Consider the following 24,735-nt stretch of genomic DNA (forward strand, 5'->3'; position numbering starts at 1 on the left):
TCTCTAACACCACCACCCTCAGCCCCCCACCATTTGTCTCTGGATTTTGTTATTATTAGATTTTCTGTATGCAACTTTGCCCTTCCAGCTTGCCCTTCCTTGCTGCTGGAGCTACAGCTGCATCTTTTAGCCCAGTCCCTTTGCTTGGTCTCTAGCTCCCCATGGTGTCCCCTGCCGCTCTGTCTTCCTGTACCCCAGAACTGATCCAGTGCTTATGTTCTGAACTGTACTATCTACCAGACAGCAACCAGAGGTGGGGAACAAGAAATGGTGAACTATGAGTACTTGTGACATGACTCACCTGCTGTAACCAGCTGTTTCATAACCTGCCCTGCCCAAGTGGCTCAAATTGTACACCCTGCTGCCCTCAAACAGACCCAACCTAACTCTTTAGAATGGCTATGCTTTCCCTGGCCACCTGCCTTTACCTAAAACTCCCTACTGAAGACAAAAGAGTAACATTAATAGATTTCAAGGAATTGCTCCACCCATGTGAGGGGGGGGAAGGGAGGGGGAGAAACAAGGAAAGTAATCTAAACTAAAACCTCTAGTTCCAAAAAGGGTCAAGTTTTGGGGAACAAGGGGAGTGTAGGAACCACTAAAGAGTTTTACTCTTTTAACTCACCTAAATTTTACAAATAGACAGTTGAGAGTATAGCAAGGAAAGGCTCACGTGTTCCAGCATAATGGGTCATACAAAGCAAAAAAAATAATAAAAATGTTTAAGAAGTAATTTCCTCCTGCCAGTCCTTCCTTAAACATCCATTTATAAAGAAACTTTTAACATTTCTGAAATCCAAAAACTAGGACTGTCAGTGTGTTTTATATGGTAACAAAACTTCCCTAATATCCTGAGCACGTATGATTATGAGTGTGAGTTTCTGGCCATGTACTTTTCATTCCTAGTTTTCTGGCTGTGCTCCAAGACTACTTTTCTTATCAAGTTATCTTTACTGAGATCCTTTTTGACAGTGGGGGAATAAGAGGACCTTTAACAACTTTTTTATGAAAACATTTGCACATATACATTTCAGCACTTACCAAGTGTTATTTTGAGGTTTTAAAGAGAAAACCACAGTCTAAAACGACCTAACCCTGCCCTGGCCGAGTGGCTCAGTTGGTTGGAGCACCTTTCCGATGCGTCAGGGTTGCAGGTTTGATCCCTGGTCAGGGCACATACAACAAACAACTAATGAGCCCTAGCTGGTTTGGTTCAGTTGATAGAATGGTGGCCTGGGGACTGAAGAGTCCCAGGTTGCAGGCTTAATCCCCAATAGGGGGGATGCAGGAGGCAGCAAGACAATAATTCTCTCTCATCATTGATGTTTCTACCTCTCTCTCCCTCTCCCTTCCTCTCTGAAATCAATAAAAATATTTTTTTTTTGGGGGGGGGGAAGGGGGAGAATCAACCAATGAACACATAAGTAAGAAAAAAAGGCAAGTGCCTACCAAAATTTCTGCTGTGGGCAATCACTGCCATATCCAAATCACATAATTGTTGTTATTAGCAGGGAGAAAAGGAAAAAATTAACACCTGAGAACTAACTATATGCTAAACTGGCAGTCAGACACCCCTCTCACAATCTGGGACCACTGGCTCCTAACTGCTCACCTGCCTGTTTGCTTGATTGCCCCTAAATGCTTCTCCCTGGCAGCCCGATCACCCCTAACTGTCCTCTCCTGAAGGCCTGATGTCACCCTCAACTGCCCGCCTCTGCTGACCAATTTGGTTCTGATTGGTCGGTTCCTATGCCAGTCAGCATCAAAAGCTCTGCCTCCTAGGCAGCCAATGGCTCCTCACAGCACCCACTTTGGTTCTCATCGGTCAGTTCCTATGCTAGTCAGTGTCAGAAACTCTGCCTCCTAGGCAGCCATTGGTCCCCCACAGCACTCAAATTTGGTTCTGATTGGTTGGTTCCTATGCCAGTCAGCATCTCCAGGCCTATCTCTGGGCCTGATCAAAGAGGCAGGGCTTAACAGCAGCCTCCCGAGGCTGGGAGAGAAAGAAAAGCCTGCTGCTGCTGATCAGAAAGAAAGAGGGAGAGAAAGAGGTAAGTACACTGATCGACAGCTTCCACTGAGGCTACAGATCAGACCCTGACTCACTTTCTGGGTCTCAGCCACCTGAGCAGTCAGTGCTGGGTTGCCAGGCTGCAGCTGGGCAACCCAGTGCTGACTACCAGATGGTCTGCGTTTGGTCGCAGGCTCAGCCCCTTCCTAAGCCCCAGGCTTTAAGCTTGGGAAGCGCCCACCCCCTCCTCCCATCCTACCTCTCTGATCGCAGGCTGGGCCCCTCCAACAGCTTGCTGGTAGTGACCTGGGTGCCAAGGAGGTTCCCAGGACCCAGGTATATATGCAAATTAACCACTATCTTTGTTGGATTAATTTGCATACTCACTCTGATTGTGGGCATAGCACAGGTACTGTCAATTTACATGTTTCTCTATTACAGTGTTTTTCAACCTTTTTTGGGCAAAGGCACACTTGTTTCATGAAAAAAATCACGAGGCACACCACCATTAGAAAATGTTAAAAAATTTAACTCTGTGCCTATATTGACTATATATAAAGTAATTCTCTTGAATAGGAATCAAATAAACACAAAGAAAGTATTTTATAATTACTTTATTATGAAATATTAAGTAAACAAAATAGTGAAAAATTATAAAATTCTTGTCTTGTCTTGTCTTGTCTGCACCTACGGCACACCAGGCAACGCTGCTCTATTATTAGGTAAGATAGGAGCATAGTGGGGGGGGGCAGGGGGGAGATAAGAGAATGAAAGCAAATGACAGAACACCAGCTGAGAAGCAGTTCTCCATAAAGCACAGATTGATAGAGGGCATCAGGAGGAGGTAAGTATGAAAACAGGAGATACTAGAACTTTTACACTACCTTTAAAAAAATGAAATATCTGCCCTGTATAGTTTGAGCATCATCCCAATATGCCAAGGTTGAGGGTTCAGTCCCCAAAGCTCATACAAGAGGCAACCAATAAATGTATAAATAAGTCGAGCAACACACTGATCTTTCTCTCTCATCAATTAAATTTTTTAAAATAAAATGGAGAAATAAAGGAAGTTTTAAAAACAAATCCTACAACTGAGAACTCTGACATGGGAAGATAACGGCATCCTGTTTTAACTTTGGAGAACTACCTTCTCCCCGTCCCCAATACACTGATTCAAATGGGGCTGATCCCACATCCATCCCCAAGGGCAGGCATATTACCAAGACCTATTCTAATCTAATTATTTCCACCTTGCAATAGTTAATTGTTCAGAAATAAACACACAGCCTAGAATCAGTACCGGTGGGAGAAAGGGTAAAGGAGAAGTTCCTGAAAATAAAGCTAAAAGAAGGAAAGCAGACATAGTAAAAGACCAATTATTTAAACTTTAAATTTTAAAGCAAGGTTTGAGCACCTGGATCCTCCTGAACTCTAAGTTCTGGGGGAAATTTTCCTTTTTCAGTTAAATTATGATTGCCGTGGTTTTCTAACACTCCAAATTATCCCTTACTAAAATGCTCCTTTTTCAAAGCAGGAAGTCAAAAGATATCACCTATTGTTAGTGAAATAAAATAAATACACAGTACTTACCAAGGTAATCAGAGAGCTAAAAATAATGATGTATCAGAAAGGTGGAGAACAGGATAGTGGTGGTGGGAAATAATTCTTCATGAGTCTCTATATCTCACAAGCAAGGCACTGTCTGATCTTTGTTCTGGACTATACTTTTACGGATGCCCATACAGCAAATAGCATTGGAAATTTGCTTCCTCAAGAACAAATAACAGCCGAAACAGGTTTGGCTCAGTGGATAGAGTGTCAGTCTGCAGACTGAAGGGTCCCGAGTTCGATTCCGGTCAAGGGCAAGTACATTGGTTGCGGGCACATCCCCAGTGGGAGCTGTGCAAGAGGCAGCTGGTCGATGTTTCTCTCTCATCGATGTTTCTAGCTCTCTATCCCTCTCCCTTCCTCTCTGTAAAAAAAAAAAAAAAAAAAAAAAAAAAAAAAAAAAATCAATAAAATATATTTAAAAAAAGAAAAAAAAGAGCAAATAACAGGCATACTTACTGTTTCTCCTCTGGAGCTGGAGAAAAATTGGCATTATAAAATATTTGAAATCCCTTAACTCAGAGGGTTTTCTCTAGTAACAAAATCTACTAGTTGAACCAGTGTTAACTGGTCCTTTCTGCAGTGTCCTGTGGGAACTGAATCTTGGGACAATGACACAAATGAATGCTGATACTCTGGGTACTGCTATTGCTCTGAGTAATACTGTACTTCATCTCTGCCTCTTGGCCCTCCACTAACACAAAATCTGTGTCTTTTATCAACATCCATAAAGCTGTGGCAGGCTAACTAAATACATTTAGACAGTAAAATCTCAGATCCTTTACCATTCTTTTTTTTAAAATATATTTTATTGATTTTTTTACAGAGAGGAAGAGAGCCAGAAACATCAATGAGAGAGAAACATCGATCAGCTGCCTTCTGCACAACTCCCAATGGTAAGATTTTAACATTGATAAAGCGGGGCACCATTGACCTGGGGGGGTTCTTGATTAAAAATTTGGTCTATATGGAACAACAAAAATTTTCATAGAACACAAAAATAGTATTATATTTTTTTAAATTTCAACATAAGTACAATTTACAAATATAATAAATAAGCCAGGACCGGTTTGGCTCAGTGGATAGAGCGTCGGCCTGCGGACTGAAAGGTCCCGGGTTCGATTCCGGTCAAGGGCATGTACCTTGGTTGTGGGCATATCCCCAATAGGGGATGTGCAAGAGGCAGCTGATTGGTGATTCTCATCGATGTTTCTAACTCTCTATCCCTCTCTCTTCCTCTCTGTGAAAAAACAATAAAAATATATTAAAATATATATATAATAAATAAAAAATTATGTATAGTATTATTTTATTCTTTGGCATATTTCTCATTTGAGTGAATTTTTTAATAGGTTGCTTTCGTTGTTTAAAAGGTCATGAAATTTTTCACAAGATTTTGTTAAATTATATTTCACACATAAAATGGCTTTCAAAGTCTTTTTAATTGTGATTTTTCTGATGTCTACACTTTATTTACTATAGAAAACAACGCATTCAGTCTCAGCATTAGTTCCTGGTAAGGACAGCGCATACTCCACAATTCTAACAACTGATCAACAGTGCGAACTTTGATAAGCAGTTCTCAACAATTATTTGTTATTATTAAAGTTTAACATTATAAAATTAACAAAAATAATATAAAATTCATATCCTGACTAAATAGCCACATGGCCACCGAAAACCGTATATCCCCTTCCCGTTCTCTCGCCGTTCCCTAGCTTGTCGTGCATTCTTTCCAAAAATGGAGACTTTTTTAAGACACCACGGGACTCGGGACAAATTGTTAAAAATCGGGACTGTCCTGCCAAAAGCGGGACGTCTGGTCACCTTACCCAATGGGGATTTGTCCACAACCAAGGTACATGCCCTTGACCGGAATCGAACCTGGGACCCTTCAGTCCGCAAGCTGACATTCTATCCACTGAGCCAAACCGGTTACGGGTCTTTACCATTCTCGACAGGTAGTAAATGGGAGCTAAATCTTTACTATCATTGCAAAAAGCCAACAGATAATGTTTAAAACTGACATCAAGAAATGGAAGTATAAGCATATTAATATAGGGGACTATCACTAGAAGAATCAAACATAGAAACAACTGCACTTGTCCCCTGGGAGAGGGAATAGAGGTGGGGAGGTGTGAGTGGGAGAAGGGGATCACTGCTTTCATCAAAAACCCTTCTAAACCATTACATCCCCCTCTCCGCCCCCACAATGAACATGTATTTGAGAAAGAAGTGTTTGCTGGCTATTTTAAAGGCAAATAATAATAATAAGTGTACAAGAAAAAATGTTTTTCAGTAGTTTCATCCCACTGTAATTGGATATATCAAGAAAAGTGCCTAATTAAATATGATCTCATCACAGTTCTAGAAACCTAGAAGGGAAACTCACCAATGATCAAATCAAGTCAGAAAACAGTCTCAATATATCACCAAAAAAGTACCTCATGTCTTGCTTTGGAGATTTTTTCTTTTTTAATAATATTCTTCTAATAGCCATGTACACAATAGTGTCCTACACCTTTCCTATGCAAAGCACATTTCTGGCTTCAACATGTAAATTCGAAACCTTACACATAATTTCCTACAATTGTAGATTCTAATTTACTCCTTTAAATCACATTGTTTTAAAACTGAAATTAAAACTAATTTATGACACTGAAGACAAATCAGGTATTGTCTGTGGTTCTTTACAACAGAGCAGAATATTTTTTATGGCAAGGGAAAAATATGCCATTTTGCAAGAAAAAAATGGACAAATAGCTCAGAAAGGTACAAAAAATAATTCACATTATGAATCAGAATTTTCTAATCAAAATTTGAAACTAAATTATTTTGTGTGGTAGGCAGTGAATGACTATTTCTGTTAATATAATTTTATACAAATCATAAGGAAGTTTTTCTCTTAAAAATCTAGAAAAAACAGCAATTGTCTACCCCTCTACTCTTCCACTAAAGTATACTTCCTATACAGCCACATTATAACTTTGCTCTCTTGCTGAATCTAGTTTTTAGGGAAGATGAAGGAAGAACATACACATTCTGCCCCCAAGTTAACCTAAACTGCTCTTGAGCTAAACTAAGTCTGAGTAAGAAGATCTGATTAAGAGCCACTTCTAGTTTTATTTAAAATATACTTTAATTTAGCACTGATTAACTTTAACATAATATTACTACTGCAATCACAGTGGCCCTCATTCAATCTACTTAAGTCATAGGAAACTGGAGCAAGTAAAAGATAAAAGGTCTCTTTGTGACATTAGAGTTCCACGAAGTTGTTTCTGATTTCTTTTTCTCTTTTATGTGCTCATCTAGGTGCTCTCCAAGGAAGGCATTTTGTAGGGAAGTTCCTCTGTAGGTCAAATTGCTTTGGTTGGCATTTCACCTCCAACACACTTACTGGCTAGGCAAGCTGCTTAACCTCTAAGACTCAGTTTTCTGCAAAAAAAAACAAAAACAAAAAAACACAAAAAAACCACAAAAAAACACACAAACAAGTGGGGGACAAGAATACTTGCCTCAATTGGTTGTTATAAAGATTAATAATTAGCACTGGCTGGTGTTTCTCAATGATTAGAGCATCGGCCTGAGCACCAAAGTATCTCTAGTATCAATTCCAGTCAAGGGCAGGTACCTGGGTTGCAAGTTCTATCCCCAGCCTGGACAATGCACATGCAGGAGGCAACCAATTGATATGTCTCACATCAATGTTTCTCTCTCTCTCTCTTCCCCTTCCCTCTTGCTCTTTCTAAAAACCAATGGGGGAAAAATATCCTCAGTTGAGGGTTAACAAAAAGATTAAAAATGATAATGCACATAAAATAGGCAAGGAAGAAAGGAAGGAGAGAAGGGAGGGAAGGACGAAGGGAAAGGAGGGAGGGAGGATTTCCTTCAACCCTAGAGACTCTTATTAATAACTAAACCACCACTGAAGGCTATGAGAAGCAACTTCACAGGGAGGGAGGGGGGATGTTAGGGGCTTGAGGCAGATGATGTAGTTCATCAAGCCAAAACTTCACACAGCTTTGTTTGCCTTGGTATCATTATGGAACACAGTAGTCTTCCAAAGCAAAACTTTAAAAATAATAGAAATAATATTTTTAAGTATATTTTAAAAATGTAAATTATTTTGCCAGGACCGGTTTGGCTCAGTGGATGGAGCGTCTGCCTGCGGACTGAGGGGTCCCGGGTTCAATTCCGGTCAAGGGCATGTATCTTGGTTGCGGGCACATCCCCTGTGGGGGGTATGCAAGAGGCAGCTTAGTCGATGTTTCTCTCTCATCAACGTTTCTAATTCTATCCCTCTCAATACCTTTCTGTGTAAAATCAATAAAAAATATTTTTAAAAATAAAAATAAATAAAAAAATAAAATAAAATGTAAATTATCTTATACTATAAGACTATAAGACTTATAGCTAACTTTCTTACATGTTACTTTCCTACTTTCATTCATTCAACAAATGTTTGTTGAGCACCTATGAGGCACGTGAATAAAGTGAATAAATAGTTCAAGCCCTCAAGGAACTAATAATAGTAACAGTCTGACAGTGAAAGAGAAAATCCAATATAATGAGGGATATGTTAATTATCCGTTATGCCCTGAGGTGTAATGACCAACCATAAGGACCAGATCAGATCAGCAGGAGAGTGGGGCATCGAACTACAAGCAGGGGGCAGAGAGCTACAGGAGGGGCAGGACAGCAAGCTACCAGCAGCGGAGAGCTACCAATGTCGGAGGGTGAGAGGCAAGCAGCAGCAAACTATTTGCACACGGATTTGTACGCAGGGCTACTAGTAAATAATAATCATAAATAAATGACAGTATATGTCTCAAGGAGGGAACTGCTATGGGGTTAAAAAATAGACTAGGATAAGGAAACTTAGAAGTTGGTGGGGAGAGGAGCATTCCCTGACTGAAATTGAACCATGACCTCCTGGTACATAGGTAAACGCTCAACCATGAGCACACTAGCCAGGCCATGCTCCCCTTCTTATGTCCCTAACAGGAGGGGAAATTCATGAGACTTCCATAAAGGAACAATTCATATAAGAAGCTTTACAATTCCTAATTCTCTACTAAAATAAGATAATTAAAATTCAAGCATGATAGAAAAGGTAGATTCACAAAGTAAAACAAGATAACTACTACAATAAGAATCAAACAATTTTCTTTGTAATAAACCCAAGAATATCTTAAGTGACTGAGAAAATCTGGAATACAGAGTCTAAGCCATTGAATTAAATAAAGAAGAAAATAAAATCATTCATTTTTTAGATTTGGAAATAAAATGGTAACATGTTCAGTGCTTCTAAAATGTCTTATACTATAATTTTTAAGTGTAAGAACATTTTATACTATATTCTTTAGTGAAACTAGAATGTAAAGTTGTTTTAATTTATTTGGACTAATAATAATTAATGAAATTTTCCAAAAAGGGAGAAAAGCCCCACAAGGTTTAAATAAGACAAAAAGTAAATTCTTAAATAAAGGCTACTACTTACCAAAGACTATAAAGGTTATGTAAAAAGGTGCAAAGATAAAAAGTGACAGAGGTCAGCATAGTGCCTGCATATGAAATACACTGCACTTTTTAAAGTAAATGAATAATAAACAGGCCTTGAAATTCCACAAGTTAAAAATGTTAGTGTATAACTAATTTACTAAGCTAACCATAGAACATGTTAAATAAAACACAGGCATCAAAAATGTCAAGTGAAAGGATCCCTAAAGCATAAAGCCTAAGAATTTCTCTGGACTTATTTTCAGGATCCATTTTCATACTCCTATTTGCAGTATCCCATATAGGCTAAAGCACTGTCATGGAGTGCTTCATCAAAGCAAAGATGCCTGAACTACAGATTAAAGTAACTGGTGGGTAGAAAGTAAAGAGAATAATTCTGATGACTGAACTTGAAATAAAATCTCTTGCCCTACTTGGGAAACAAGTTTACCTCTCCTGGTTCCTAGACAATAGGGCAAATGTGTCCTTTGAGACTTCCTTGTTAAACTCAAATTTCACCTTCAGAAACTCCAGATAATCAATACTTTTGTTCCAAGAGTGATTTTACCATTACAAATTATACTTCATAATACTTCTTGAAAATTAAAAATATCAATATTTTTAATTTTCAAGAAGCAAATGAGCATTTTAATACACAAACTCCTACAACTGAATCTGCTAGAAAGTGTCAAAGTTAACCAGCAAAATAGAAAACAAAACAAGCCGAGACCGGTTTGGCTCAATGGATAGAGCGGCGGCTTGGGGACTGAAGGGTCCCGGGTTCGATTCCGGTCAAGGGCATGTACCTTGGTTGCGGGCATATCCCCAGTAGGGGGTGTGCAAGAGGCAGCTGATCGATGACTCTCTCTCATCGATGTTTCTAACTCTCTATCTCTCTCCCTTCCTCTCTGTACAAAATCAATAAAATATATTTAAAAAATAAATAAATAAAAATAAAAATAAAAAACAAAATAGGAGAAACTGCCGAAACCGATTTGGCTCAGTGGATAGAACGTCGGCCTGCAGAATGTAGGATCCCGGGTTCGATTCAAGTCAGGGGCATGTACAGTACCTTGGTTGCGGGCATATCCCCAGTAGGGGGTGTGCTAGAGGCAGCTGATCGATGACTCTCATCGATGTTTCTATCTCTCTCCTTTCCTCTCTGTAAAACATCAATAAAATAAAAAATAAAAATAAAAATAAAAAAACAGGAGAAACCAAGATGGTGGCAAAGGTAAACAACTAATCTAATGCACAATTTCAAAACTACAACTAAAAGACAAAACGTCTATCACCCAGAACCACGGGAAAGCTGGTTGAACGGAAGTCTTACAAGGAGAAGGAAAGAGAAAGGAGCACAAGCGCTGAAAAGCTGAGGTACGGAGGCACATGAATGGGCTGGTGGTAGGCAACTGGGCACGTGGCTTTTTTCCAATCAAAAGGGAAAGAAGCTCCTGATCACTCTAAAATCCAGTTTCTAGGGACACCCAGGGGGACCCAGATGCCTACGGGAGAAGCTGGTCTGTGGGCCATCGGGTCCAAAAGCGAGGGTGACTTTTTTGCAGAGGAGCGCGCAGCAATCAGGGGACTTGGAAATGCTGAAAGGCAGAGAGGGCTGTCCGAAGCCATCACTGTTTGCCAAGCCCCAGCCTAGTGACGCCCTGAGGCCCTGCCTCGCCCTGATACTATAAGACTAATACACATGAAACAATTAGCAATAGACAACAATATACTGAATAATGAAGTGCTAATTGGCCGAGTACTCAATATACGCCACAGGAATTCAGGAAATGGAAAGACTGTAGAGGGGCTGGGAGTCCGAAGAGGTTTTACTGTAACAGGCTTTCTATAATGGATGATTACACTTAGAGAAATGGAAAGGGGAAAGCAAGGCTCAGAAAACTGCCTAATTGAGCTCCAGATTTGTCACAGACAATCCCACAGACATGTGATGGAGTATAGGATCTTACAAAAAGTTTCAAGAGCTACTTTTAAATGTGATGCCACGGCCCAATTGGTGTGGCTCAAACGTCGAGGGTCTACCTATGAACCAGGTGAACCAGGAGGTCACAGCTTGATTCCTTGTCGGTGCAGATGTCCGGGTTGCAGGCTCAATCTCCAGTAGGGGGTATGCAAGAGACTCTCTACCTCTCTGAAATATTTTGTGTTTGTGTGTGTGTGTGTGCATACACACTATAGTATATATACACACATATACATATATACATTAGTATATACACACAAAGACATTATACACAACACACATATACACACATATACATAATGCCACAAAAACCTAGTGCAAGGGAGTAGCATCTCAGTGGAATTTCTGTTCAATTTACCTGGCAACTGTAGAAAAAGACTAAAGAGGGCAAGTAATGGATTTATGAAAACTATTAACAGAGACAGCTATAAAAATCTAAATTCAGAATGATCATTGGTCTAGAAGTGTGCTATCCAATACAGAAGCCACTAGACACATGTAGCTTTTGAGCACCTGAAATATCACACCAGTCTAAGATGAGATGAACTTTAAGTGTAAAATGCACAATGAATTTCAAAGACTTTATATGAAAAAAGAATGCAAACTATCTCAATCATTTTTATATTGATTACATGTTGAAATCATGATGTTTGGGATATACTGTGTTAAATAATATAGTATTAAGAATTATTTTTAGATATTTCCTTTTATTTTTAAAATGTGGCTAAGAGGAATTTTTTTTAAATATATTTTTTGTTGATTTCATAGAGAAAGGAAGACATAGAAACATAAATGATAAGATAGAATCATTGATTGGCTGCCTCCTGCATGCCCCCTACTGGGAACCAAGCCCACAACACAGGCATGTGCCTTTGACTGGAATCGAACCCAGGAACTTTCAGTCCGCAGGCTGATGCTCTAACCACTGAGCCAAACCAGCTAAGCGCTAACAAAATTTTTAATTACACATAGCTCACATTATATTTCTACTAACAGCACTATTCTCTGGTCATCTCAACTTTCTTAATCTCCCATTCCCATGATTTAAAACAATTTTAACATGTGCCCATAAATGTGTGTATGTATGTGTGTGTGTGTGTATACACAACTGTACTACTAGTTTATCCTATCCTAGATAATAAAAGGCTAATATGCAAATCGACCAAACGGCAGAACGACCGGTCACTACGATGCACACTGACCACCAGGGGGCAGACACTCAATGCAGGAGCTGCCCCTGGTTGTCAATGCACTCCCACAGGGGGAGTGCAGCTCAGCCAGAAGCCAGGCTTACAGCGAGCACAGTGGCAATGGTACAGTCTCTCCCACCTCCGAGGCAATCAGACAACCCGCGAGGGCTCCTGGACTGAGAGAGGGCACACGCTGGGCTGAGGGACCCCCTCTCCCTGACCCACAGCACAAATTTCATGCACCGGGCCTCTAGTACACTATATTTTACATAGAGAATAAGCAAAAGCAAAAATAAATACTAATAGGACAAGAAAAATAAACAGTTCAAATATTTTTCTTTTTGCAACCCAATGGTCTATCACACATACTCCATACTGGAGGCCTAGAATGCCACCTGAGTGACTAATCGGGAAAAGACAAATCCAAGTAAAAGATCACTAAAACTTTAATTGGTTAACTAAGAGTACAAGGGAGAGGGGACTAAGTATGACACAATGGACAGATACTATTTGCTACTCAGCATCCAGTAATCCCTGGATGTGAATTCACTTCTCTCCCAACATGCTGCTTAGGTAGCAATGACCCCATCCCCAGCTCCAGGATAGGCCCATGCTGGCTAAACCAAACAGATATCCATATTCTCAGTGACTGGTTCATCACTACTTGGAATTTATTAGACTTATTTGGCCTAAGTTATTATTTAATAAAGAATATTATTTAATATTATTTGGACTAAAATATTATTTAATAAAGCACATATTAATCTTATAATTAAAAAAATAATTTGGTTAACTATATATTCCCCCCCCCTTTTTTTTTTTACTATAAATCCAGGATTTTATTAAAAATTTCAAAACACCTAAAAATGGTAAATACCATGACAAATCAAAGATAGTTCAATCATTAGGAATTTTTTCAAATGTTTTGTATACTAATAAGTCAAAGAAGAAAAACCATATAGTTAAGGATGGCTCTCAGGTACTCTCTTCCTGTAATAGACATGCAACTCACTGGCTCGGAAGAGGTCAGCCATGATAAGATCATGGGAAATCACCTCACGCAGGAGCCATCCTCCGTGTAACAGATCTGCTTCTTGATTGCCTATCCTAGAAATTATTAGTGAAGCCTGACACTGGGCAAGAGTTCTAATTCATGATTAATCTGACAATCTGATCCTTTGCGTTATACTGGACTGTGGATTGGCATTTTTTTTAAAATCATTTTTTATTTTTCAACTATAGTTGACATACAATATTATATTAGTTTCAGGTATATATTCCAATAATTATATAACTTACTAAGTGATCATCCCAATAAACTGTGTACCATCTAACACCATACATAGTTATTAGAATATTGACTATATTCCTTATGCTGTGCTTTATATTCCCATGACTATCCTATAACTGCCAATTTGTACGTCTTAATCCTTTCAACTTTTCTCCCATCCCAATCCCCCACCAATATGGCAACCATCAAAATTCTCTGTATCTAGGAATCTGTTTCTGTTCTGCTTGGTCATTTTTTTTTTTTTTTTAGATTCAATTGTTTATAGGTATGTATTTATTGCCATTTTATTGCTCATATTTCTTATCTTCTTTATCCTTCTTCTAAAAAAAAAAAAAACACCTGTAATACTGGGTTGATAGTGATAAACTCCAACTTTTTGTTGTCTGGGAAGCTCTTTATCTGTCCTTCAGTTCTAAATGATTGTCTTGGTGTGGGCCTGTCAGGTTCATGTTGTTTGGAACTCTGTACTTCCTGGACTTGTTAGAGACGTTTTCTGTCATTATCTTTTCAAATAGATTTTCAATTTCCTCTCTCTCTTCTCCTTCTGGTACTCCTATAATATGCTGGTACACTTGCAGTTGTCCCAGAAGCTCCTTACACTATCCTCATTCTTTTGGATTTTTTTTTTTTCTCCTTTTTGCTCTTCTCATTGTGTGTTTCCTACATTCCAAATCACTGATTTGATTCTTTGCCTCAACTATTCTGTTGATTCCCTATAAAATACTAATTTTAGTGTAACCTTCATTTCTGACTGGCTCTTTTTTATGGTTTCCATGTCTTTTTTTACGGTCAGCCACAATTCTGTTTTACCTGGGACCACCTAGCATGAGTTAGAAAGCAAGCTGCAGATGCTTGCCACTTGCCGCTTGGAGGTGCCCAGGTGAAGCAAAGCTTCCAACCAACGGGGGCTGCCACTGATACTGAGCCTGGGACCACTTGGTGAGAGGTACAGGGCACACTGAGGCCAGGTGCTGCTTGTTTGAGAATTTAGGGAAATCTGAAGCATGAGCCAAGACAGGCCATTATATGGAAAAGCCATTGGAGATGGCGTGAATGGACCCACAAACTGGGTGGGGCTGGGGGGTCTCAAGGAATCACCACTGTGAGGCAAACAGTGATATGTTGATTGTGTCTCAGTTTTGGTACCTGCCTGCTGGCTCTGTGGGGGAAGGTCTCAAAAAAACAATGGCCTCTGCTAGCACTTCTGCTAGGAGAAAGCTGCTCTGATACCAGACAGTTCTTCTCCACTTGTCCCCAATGCCTTTTGACATGTTGTCCCAGTGCTGGAACTCAGAGGGAGTGAGCCCAAGCAAGTTTGTGCTCAGACCCTTTAAAACTGCCTGGGACTCCAGCAGCTTGCCATCTCATCCAGCCACAATCACTGCGGATTTTACAGCCAGAAGTCGTGGGACTTCTTTTCCTGGCATTGGAACTCTGGGCTGGGGGACCTGGTGTGGGGCTAGGACCTTTTGCTCCTTTCAAGGGACCTCCGCAGCAAGATATTCCTCCTGGTTTTTACCTGTCACATATGGATGTTGGACCAGCCTGTTCCATGTACCCCACGCCCCTCTGCTCCCTGTACCAGTTTCAATGTGGCTTCTTTAATTTTTATTCCTTTCTAAACACTCTGTACTTTTCTCATCACCATTTATCTCCCCTGTACCCTCTTCCACCTCCACCCACCCGCCGCTCCACAATCACCATGCCGTATTCCATGTCCATGAGATTTTGTTGTTTTGCTATCCCTCCACCCACCTTCTCCAGGGCCCCCCTCCACCAGAGCTGTCAGACTCTATCTATGAGTCTATCTCTATTTTGCTTGTTAGTTCAGTTTATTCATTAAATTCCACATGAGTGAAATCATATGGTACTTGCCTTTCTCTGACTGGCTTATTTCACTTGGCATAATGTTCTGCAGGTCCATCCATGCTGTCATAAAGGGTAAAATATTCTGTGTTTTTATGGCCAAATATTATTCCACTGTGTATATATGTACCATAGCTGTTTCATCCACTCATCTACTGATGGGCACTTGGGCTGCTTCCAAATCTCAGCTATTGTAAATAATGCTACAATGAACATAGGGGTGCATATATTCTTTCAAATTAGTGTTTCAGTTTCTTGAGGGAAAGTCCCAGAAACAGAATTGCTGGGTCATAAGAAAGTTCCATTTTTAATTTTTTGAGGTAACTTTCCACCATGACTGAACCAATCTGCATTTCCATCAACAATGCATGAAGGTTCCCTTTTCTCCACATCCTTGCCAACACTTGTTCACCCATTCAGTGCATTATCTTTTCATTCTGTTGATGGTTTTCTTTGCTGTGCAAAAACTTTTTAGTTTAATGCAGTCCCATTTTCCCCCTTTTGTTTCCACTGTTGAGGAGATATATATTTTAAAGAAGTATTCCTACGAGGAATGCCCAATGTGGCTTCTTCTTTACATCTTTAGTGGTAGGTCTTTCGTTCAGCTAGATTTCAGATAGTTTTGAATGATGGCTGTTCTGTAGATTAGTTATAATTTTGATGCAGTTGTGGGAAGATGTAAGTACCACATTTACCTACACCGCCATCTCGATGGGAAGCCAAATATATATATTTTAAAATATATTTTATTGATTTTTTACAGAGAAGAAGGGAGAGAGATAGAGAGCTAGAAATGTCGATGAGAGAGAAACATCAACCAGCTGCCTCCTGCACACCCCCTACCAGGGATGTCCCCGCAACCAAGGTACATGCCCTTGACCAGAATCGAACCCGGGACCCTTCAGTCCGCAGACCGATGCTCTACCACTGAGCCAAATCGGCTTCGGCCCAAATATATATTTAATATAACTATTTCCTTTGTAGTCCTGTGTATTTAATTTTTTAAAAAAATATAACTCAGAAAAGGGGTCCTATAAGCCAAAGGGGCTTGGAGCAAAATAATCAAGAGACCTGCCCTACATCTTTTATAGAAGCACGCTTCCTTCCCCTCCTCTGAAATTCATGGCATGAGGATGTGGAGCTTCAGCTGCAGACAAACATGCTGTAACCACAAAGGGACCAACACCCCATAGAAGCAGAAAGAAGAGGAAGATGAAGTTCTGATCACATAAGTACAGTGAATCAAGCTATACCTTTGGACTTTTCAGCCAGTGAGTTGAGTTGGACTTTTTGTTATTATCACAATATAAAAAATCTAAATGGTAGTTAATTTCAGTTGTTTCTATCTTGACATACTGCGGACCAGTAGTTTCATTGCTAGCTTTACCCAGTGGCCAGTTAAGTTTCTATTGAACGAGCGCAAAATACATTTTACATAAATGTTAACAGCACGCTTTAAAATTAAATACCCATTGCATTTTGAAGTTATTTACTACATGTTGAAGTTATTTATTACATGTTCTTACAAGCTAATATCTTTTTAAAGTATGACACTTCGTAAACTACTATGTAATATGAAGTGGAGCTAAACAAAGCTGGCAAATTCTCGTGATCCGTCCACAATGTGTTAAGAAACTAGAATAAAAGACCTAAGTCTATGCTTTGAAACAGCGAAATTATAAAAGATTTAACTTTGTCACATTGAGGGGATCTGAGGAAAATTAGTTTAGTTTTCACAAACTGAGTGTACTGAATATTCACTCTGTACTTACTCCAATCTATTCTCACATGAACTTCCTATACGTCATAGAGGATGGACAACTAAAAACTACAATTTCCAGATGCCCTTGAAGCTGAGGTTTTACATATGACATAAAACCTCAGTGGAGAACAGCAAGTAATATATGATGATGGTTCTGTCTAAGGAAGTAAAACTTCTGCCAAAGTATGGTGGCAGCAGCATTCTGCTTCAACAACACAGTCCACGGTGTCAATAGGCAAGCTTTGCTGTATCTTTCTTATTCTAAGAAACTTAGTCTAAACTGTCCATTCAGTCCACTCAAAGTTTACATATCTTCCTTTCCCAATAAATCCCATTTGCTACAACTTCTTAGAGCAAATGCTCTTGCTAAAGTAAACAGGGATATACAAAAGAAACATTGTATTAAGTTAGGAGCCTAACAAGAGTTAACAGCTTATGGATACAGATGTAGGCATAACCTGAAAAGAATTATAATGGAGAAGCCCTAAGAGGTGAGGCAAGATTACAAGAAATACCACAGAGTCAAGAACAAAGTTTAGATAGTTTGGATCTGGAAGAGAATTATCAGCAAAACTGAGAAATCAGAGGCAAAGAAACTAAGAGAAGAGAATTTAAAAGATGAAGAGGTCTTTTATATAAATAAATCCCAAAGAAGGCAAAGGAGGTAAGAATTTAACTAAAAGATCAGTTTTTCACATTACTTCCCTCCTCAAAAAACAGCTCAGTTGGTTAGAGCATTGTTCTTATACATCAAGGTTTTGGGTTTGATCCCCAGTCGCAGAGTACATACAAGAGTCAATCAACCAATGAATGCTTAAAATCTTTCTTCTTTTCCCTCCCTCCCTTCTCTCTCTCTCTCTAAAATCAATTAAATATTTTAAATTATCATGGGTACAGCATAATGCTCACACTCCTCCCAAAACTGGGTCCCACCCTTGTCTACTACTGTTCATTTACATCGTAACTTCTAATCAAAAATTAAAAAATTAAAAAAAAAAAACTTCTAATCACACTCCATTAAAAATAAATAAATCTGGACCCTAAAATAAAAGCCCAATTCAAGACCCACACCTAGGAAGCTTTCTCTGGCAATATCTAAACTAAAACCCAAACTAAATTATAAGCTTAAAGAGAGCAGGTCACAATGGCCTGTATTTCTCAGTGGTTAGAGCATCAGCTCTTGCACTGAAGGGTCCCAAGTTCGATTCCTAGTCAAGAACACAGCCCTGGTTGGGGTACGTGCAGGAGGCAACCAATTGATGTCTCTCTCACATTAATGTTTCTCTCTCTCTTTTTGGTTTGGTTTTGTTAATCCTCACTGGAGGATATTTTTCCATTGATTAGAAAGATTAGAAAGAGGGGAAGACCAAAGATTAGAAAGAGAAAAACATCGATGTTGCTTCCTACACTTGCCTCAACCAGGGCCTGGGCCAGGGATGAGCCTGCAACCAAGGTTCGTGCCCTTGATGGGAATCAAACCTGAGACTCTTTGGTCCACAGACCAACGCTCTATCCACTGAGCCAAACCAGCTTCTCTCTCTCTCTCTCTGTCTCCCCCTCCCTCTCCCTCCCTTTCTTCTACTCTCTCTCTATAAATCAATGGGAAAAATATCCTTGGGTGAGGATTAACGAGAGAGACAGACAGAGACAGAGACAGAGAGAACAGTGGCTGTATTCTTGATATCTTTATATACTGATTACCTAACAAAATGTCACCCAAATGTGCTAACAAAGCAGGCTCTCTGCGCAGGTAGTTTCAGAAGATACTGATGGAAGAGATTGCAGGAGATTAAAAAGTTAAACTGACTAGGACGTGCATGAAGGAACTTTCTATAGTAATGGTAATGGTCCTACAGCATAACAAGGTTATGGGTTACAGATATATGAACCTATCCCAACTAAGGGAATGCTTCCCATAAGATCTGTACTTTTACTGCAGTATATAAATTTTATCTAAAAAACTAGTAAACAAATAGTTTATTGTAGAGGGCCCCTTGGGAATGCACATGGATGACCTTTAAATTAATGTCAGCTGAGTCCAAGGTGACTGGCATGGCTGTACCCCAGAAACAGCCTCCCAAAATGTGGGAGACTGTTACAGATTTCTTAACTTTATCCACGTGCTTGGAATGAGGAACGAATAGGACCTTGATTTACCTAGTCTTGGTATGCTAAATCCCAGGAATGATGGAATGAATAGGACCTGGGCACACCCAAAACTTCTTTGACCTTAAACCCCCCTCTGGAAATCAATAAATGTGTTGTGTTGTCTGTGGTGGGTGTTGACTGTCCCTCCATGAGAGTGACAGCCTCCACCGGCACCCAGCTTTTATCTATTTCTGCCTCTGGTCTCTTTTCTTAATCCTCAGCTCCTCCACTCAGGAACCTGTCCTCCGTTTCCGTGCAGGACAGAAGCACCCACCGCAGTTTATGATGGGCATTCTGGAGTATTTAGGCATAAAGTATACTTACTTTGAAATATAACAAAAATGAGATGCATTAATGAGTGAATAGGAGAGGGAAGATAGGATGGATACAGAAAAGCAAATCTATAAAATATGAATTGCAGAATCTAGGTTGTGGGTATTTAATATACAAACAATTCTTGAAACTTTCCTATGAAAGTTTTCATTATAAAATGTTAAGAAAGCAAATAATGGAAACAAAGGCTGTGAGAGGATCACATATTTCAGAAGTTTATCAATTAAAGAAAAGGATTGACAAAGAAGATATATACCTGCCTCTGAGATTGGGATGTCTAGACTGTTCCTCTTCTCTCTACCTCCAACTTTAGACTGCATATATAGACTAGTTCTGGCCTTAAGTGCTCATTCTTGCCTCAAAGAAAGAGCTCACTCACTTAAACTCCATTTATTGTAGGATAATTCAAATCCATGGATTCTAGACCCTTTGATAATCTGTTAGCTATTCTTTTTACCTGAGCTTTTAATACATCCTTAAACCAGTCTTTAGACAAGATCTCTGGACAACCTGATATAACATAAATGGTTTATCCTCTGGTCCAATTCTGGCCCCTTAGAATCATGGCCCTCCATAGCAAAGAAATGTTAAAACAAAATGTCCTTGCTGTTAAGGACAATTCATCTGAGTGAATTGTACCTGGCATAGAGGTCCTCAAAAAATGTTTGTTAGATGAATGAACCCCATGCCTCATAATATAAAACACATATGTAGCTTAATTTCACATTTATACTCACATTGTATTGAGGATGGTAAATGTATGTGCTAGGATTCTGAAGGTAAAGATTTTCAAAGAAAAGATCTGGTGCTTCTTCAGTGGAGCTAAATAGAAGATGGGGCTGGAAATCAAAGTCTGATAAACTCAACTATCACTAAGAAACACATTTTAATCATTACTACGCTCCCAGATAACACAGTAACTTCATCAGCTCAAAATACCATAAGTATGAACTAAAAGAGAAGATAAATTATGCAAAGGTAAGGATTGACAGGAATTCAATTTCCAAATGACCTAAATGCATTTGGAGCTAATCTGTTCTTTTTGTTGTTGATTCCAAAGGACTGCAGATTATGCACTTGTCACACATGATCTAACAAGGAAGGCATTCATTATATCCTAGTAGCTTCCCTCAAGTGTCTGTTTCTGAACAGCTGCAAATTTTGGAAGATAACACCAAATGATGTCTCTAACGATTAGTACATTCTCTCCCAAAAAAATATTAAAACAAGTTAGTTGTTGTTAATATGTTTACTAGAATATCAAAACCATATTAAACTGGCTTAGCATAAGCTTTAAGCTTAGAAAATAAAATAGAAAGCTTGTATAAGAATTTCAATTCTACATGTTAATAGAATAACTGCTCCCAATAAGCATATTCTAAAGAATTTCTAAAATTTAGCACTTCATTCTGCATGATGTTTGTTTTTATCTGTCAGAAAAATGCTATATCACTAACGACTATTTGATATTTGATTTAGTCCCTTCAAATGCTGTAAACTGGATAATGATAAAATATTTTAAAATAATAATAATAAGCCCGACCCTAAATAAGTTTCCATTTATAAGTAAAAGCTGCTTCAGAGACCTAAAACAGCAAGGCCTAGGTGAAAAACAGCCTTCGGAGAAAAATGTTTTAGAAGAATTATGACTTGTTAAAAGGTTATGCAACTATAAGCATAATCTGGCTTTTTATTTTATTTTATAACTGTCATCAGTCCTCAGTCACATAGATTACACATACATTCATTCTCTACCAATTAATTCATTTTCCATGAGGGACAATAAAAGTTTCTCCTCCTTAGCGGTGCATTTCCCCCCTTTATTTGAAATGCACTGCCAGGGAGGAGCTATCTTATTATGACAATTTATTTACCTGTAAACTCACATTCAGTTTGACTTCGTCCCTCCCCATTTACACCAGTACACTTAACTGACAGAGCCATATAGCCTGGCACAGGAAGGCCACCCAGAAAAGACACATGCAAAGGTGCTTTTGTACCTCTATCAACTTCATTATATAATATCTTGCCATGATCCTTTCATCATAAAGAAGAGATTAACACCCTCCACATCAGCAGTACCTATCAGTCCCGAGGATGCACACAAATATTGTCTTCAGAAACTTCGCTCAGCATTGTCACCATACAATTCCCAATTTCTTTAAGTAATAATAATAACTCTCAGGAGTACACACAAGGCTGTTGAATTTCCAAGGTATGGTGAGGATCAAAATGAGACTTACAAGAAAGCTTTGTGAACTTCTAGTCAAATCTAAGAGTAATTAATGAGGGTAAAATTTTGTTCTCATTTTGTGAGTTAATGTGTATAGCATAACTTTCCTCTATATGTTGAAGCAAAATCCAGAGGGGCAATACATTATCAATAATTTATAAAGAGCCTGGAAGGACTATTAACCACAACAACAAAAAACCTACCTTACAAGTCAAGGTCAGTGAAAATGGATTGAGGATTCCTATCCAAGCTTCCTACTGAAAACCAAACTGCAATTACGCTTTAATTTTAAGCCATCTACCTTTCAAACTAGATTCTAGTAAATGATTCTACAGAGAGGAAGACAGAATGAAAGTATTGATAAGCTGAACCTAGAGTAATGACAAATGACTAGCCTCTCTTCCACTCTGATCTCTTTTGAAAGCCCTGGAAGAAAACCAAGAAACTTTTTTAAAATTCTATAGTTTCATATTTGAAAGCACCACTGACAAAAAGTTACATGTCTAGACAAGCAGTCCTGGGATATTATGTATATTGTTACGGCCCAGCCTTAGTAAGAAACCAAAAAAAAAGGCTTGTTGCTGAGCTCTAACCAGAGGAAACCCTCAATTATCCATGGTAGCATGGGGCAGGGACAAGCTGGATGAATTAAATCTCCAGGTAGTTATTATTTAAGAATACTGGATGAATTCAAACACCTTCCTCCTCACAATGGGAAACGTTCATTTAAGATCTACTCTCCAGCAAAATAAACCAGTCAGAGAAAGACAAGTATCACATGATCTCACTCATATGTGGAATCTAAAGAACAAAATAAACTGACGAGCAAAATAGACACAGAGACATGGAAACATGTAACAGACATACTGATGAATTTCAGCGGGAAGGCGGGGGTGGGGAGAAATTAACCAGGGAACTTGGACGCATATATGCATAACCCATGGACACAGACAATAGTGTTGTGAAAGCCTGGGGCGAGGGGTCAGGGGTGGGCTGGAAGGGGTCAATGGGGGGAGGGGGGAAGGGGGGAGCCGGGAATGGTACATCTGTATTACTTTCAACAATAAAGATAAATGTCAAAAATAAAAATAAAAATAAACAGTAATAAAAAGATCTGCTCTCCCTCTCCCAGGCCATTCTCTAACAAAAATTACAACTAGCACATAGATAACCTCCAAACTGTCTAGCAAAAAAAAAGAGTAAGGCAAACTGCATCCCAGCACTCAAATGAGTTCTATTCCCCCGCCACACACACACACATACACACACACAATTCCTATCAACAAACCATCACACTATGAGTTTAGATTCCTGAAAGCCATTTACATTAAACGCCCCCTCCCCACGCCCCCAAAAGTCCTTCTGATGAAGCTGTCTCTAAACCAGATGTGTCTTACAAACTAAGTTGAAGAACTTGACAACTATTCCATTAACACTGGAAAATGCTGGTATCGAACAACTTTCGATTCAAATCCACTGCGATTCCCGGCCTCGGGAGCCTCAACTTCCTCCTCCCACCACCCCCCCCCACCCCCCATCACCCTCCAGCACCACCCGGCCCGCCCGCTCCCGCTCCCGCGCCCAGGTCCCGGCCGGGGCCTGCGGTGACATCACAGCCCACCGCCCGGACGTCACAGGCCCGCGGGCCCGCAGCACTATGACTTCATCGCCGACCCGCAGCCGACTTCCGCCCGCCCGCCCGGAGGCGAGGGCGCTGGGAAGGTGGAGGCCGGGCGCCGGCTCACCTGCGCGGGGGCAGGAAGGGCAGCGTGGCCGGGCCCCGCCGACGGGCGGGCGCGACCCCCACCCGGGGCCCGACCTCCTCCCCGGCCGCGGGTCCGGGCGGGGGCGAGCCGGTCCGCCGCCTCCTCACGGCCTATCCGTAGCCTCCGGGGCTGCAGCCCGGACCGGGACCGAGACCCCGCGCCCGCCCGCTGGTTCGCCCGACCCCCGTGGCCCGCGGGGGCGCTCGGCGCCGGGCCCGCGCGCGGGCGGAGACCGGCCCGGGAGGAGGGAGGTGCGGGCCGCCGCCTCCGGCCCCGGACGCGCCCGCCCGCAGCGCCGCGCGCCCCGGACCCGCGGGCGCGCCCCCGCCCCCACCCGCCCCGCGTCCCGGGAGCGCAGGCGAGCGGCGGGAGGGGGCGGGGAGCGGCCACGGTGGCCGTCGCTCAACCCCGACCGCGCTGCTGCCCCGGCGCCGCCACGCCACCCGGCCCCGACCCACCTGCGAGCCTGCCCCGGCCCGGGCCTGGCCCGGGGCTGCTGCACCCCGACGCGGCGGCGGCGGCGGCGGGAGGCCTGGCTCGCTCCCCACCGCTGAGGCGGACCGAGCGCCCAGCGCGGCGCCGCGAAGCCCAACGCTCGCCCCGAATCCTATTTGTTTGGCTAAAACGGCGTGACGTCACGCGCCGGCCCAATCGACGGTTGGCCGAGGGAGGGGCTGTGGGGGCCAGGGTATCGCAGCGCCCCCTGCCGGGCATTGTGTGGTACTTCGGCCGGTGGGGCGTGAGGAGTGGGGGCGAAGCATCTGCGGGCCCCCAAGTGGTGGCGGAGCGTGAGAGCTCCAGCACGACCTGCAGGGAAAGCAGTCAGACCTCAGGACTAACCAGAATGGCAGGAATGGCAGTGTTTAGTCAATAAACATGACAAGTGTATTCATACTCATGGGTGCACCCGGAGCTATAAATGGTATTAGATTACCACGTATTTATAAATCCTATTGACTTGGGTTCCAATTTTGGTTCTGCTACTAGCCTGGATGACTGGGCTTCTGACTTCTCATTTGTAAAATGAAGGAGTTGGGAGAG

The 24,735-nt window shown here is 40.9% G+C and overlaps 1 protein-coding gene across 3 annotated transcripts in view; it reads right to left on the reverse strand.

The window, feature by feature from the left end:
• Positions 1-24,288, reverse strand: part of FBXO34 (F-box protein 34) — a 61,266-nt gene extending 36,978 nt beyond the window's left edge. The window contains exon 1 of one of the 3 annotated variants that reach the window (XM_036435988.2): positions 24,153-24,288. The gene's annotated coding sequence lies outside the window, so the exon portion shown is untranslated. Of the gene's footprint in view, positions 1-22,131; positions 22,186-23,356; positions 23,382-24,152 lie in introns of those variants that run through there. The other 2 variants (XM_036436001.1, XM_036435995.1) reach the window with 2 other exon arrangements.
• Between the last annotated feature and the right edge of the window lie 447 nt (positions 24,289-24,735).

Source organism: Pipistrellus kuhlii, unplaced genomic scaffold (genome assembly GCF_014108245.1).
Source record: "Pipistrellus kuhlii isolate mPipKuh1 unplaced genomic scaffold, mPipKuh1.p scaffold_m20_p_1, whole genome shotgun sequence".
Taxonomy (NCBI): Eukaryota; Metazoa; Chordata; class Mammalia; order Chiroptera; family Vespertilionidae; genus Pipistrellus; species Pipistrellus kuhlii.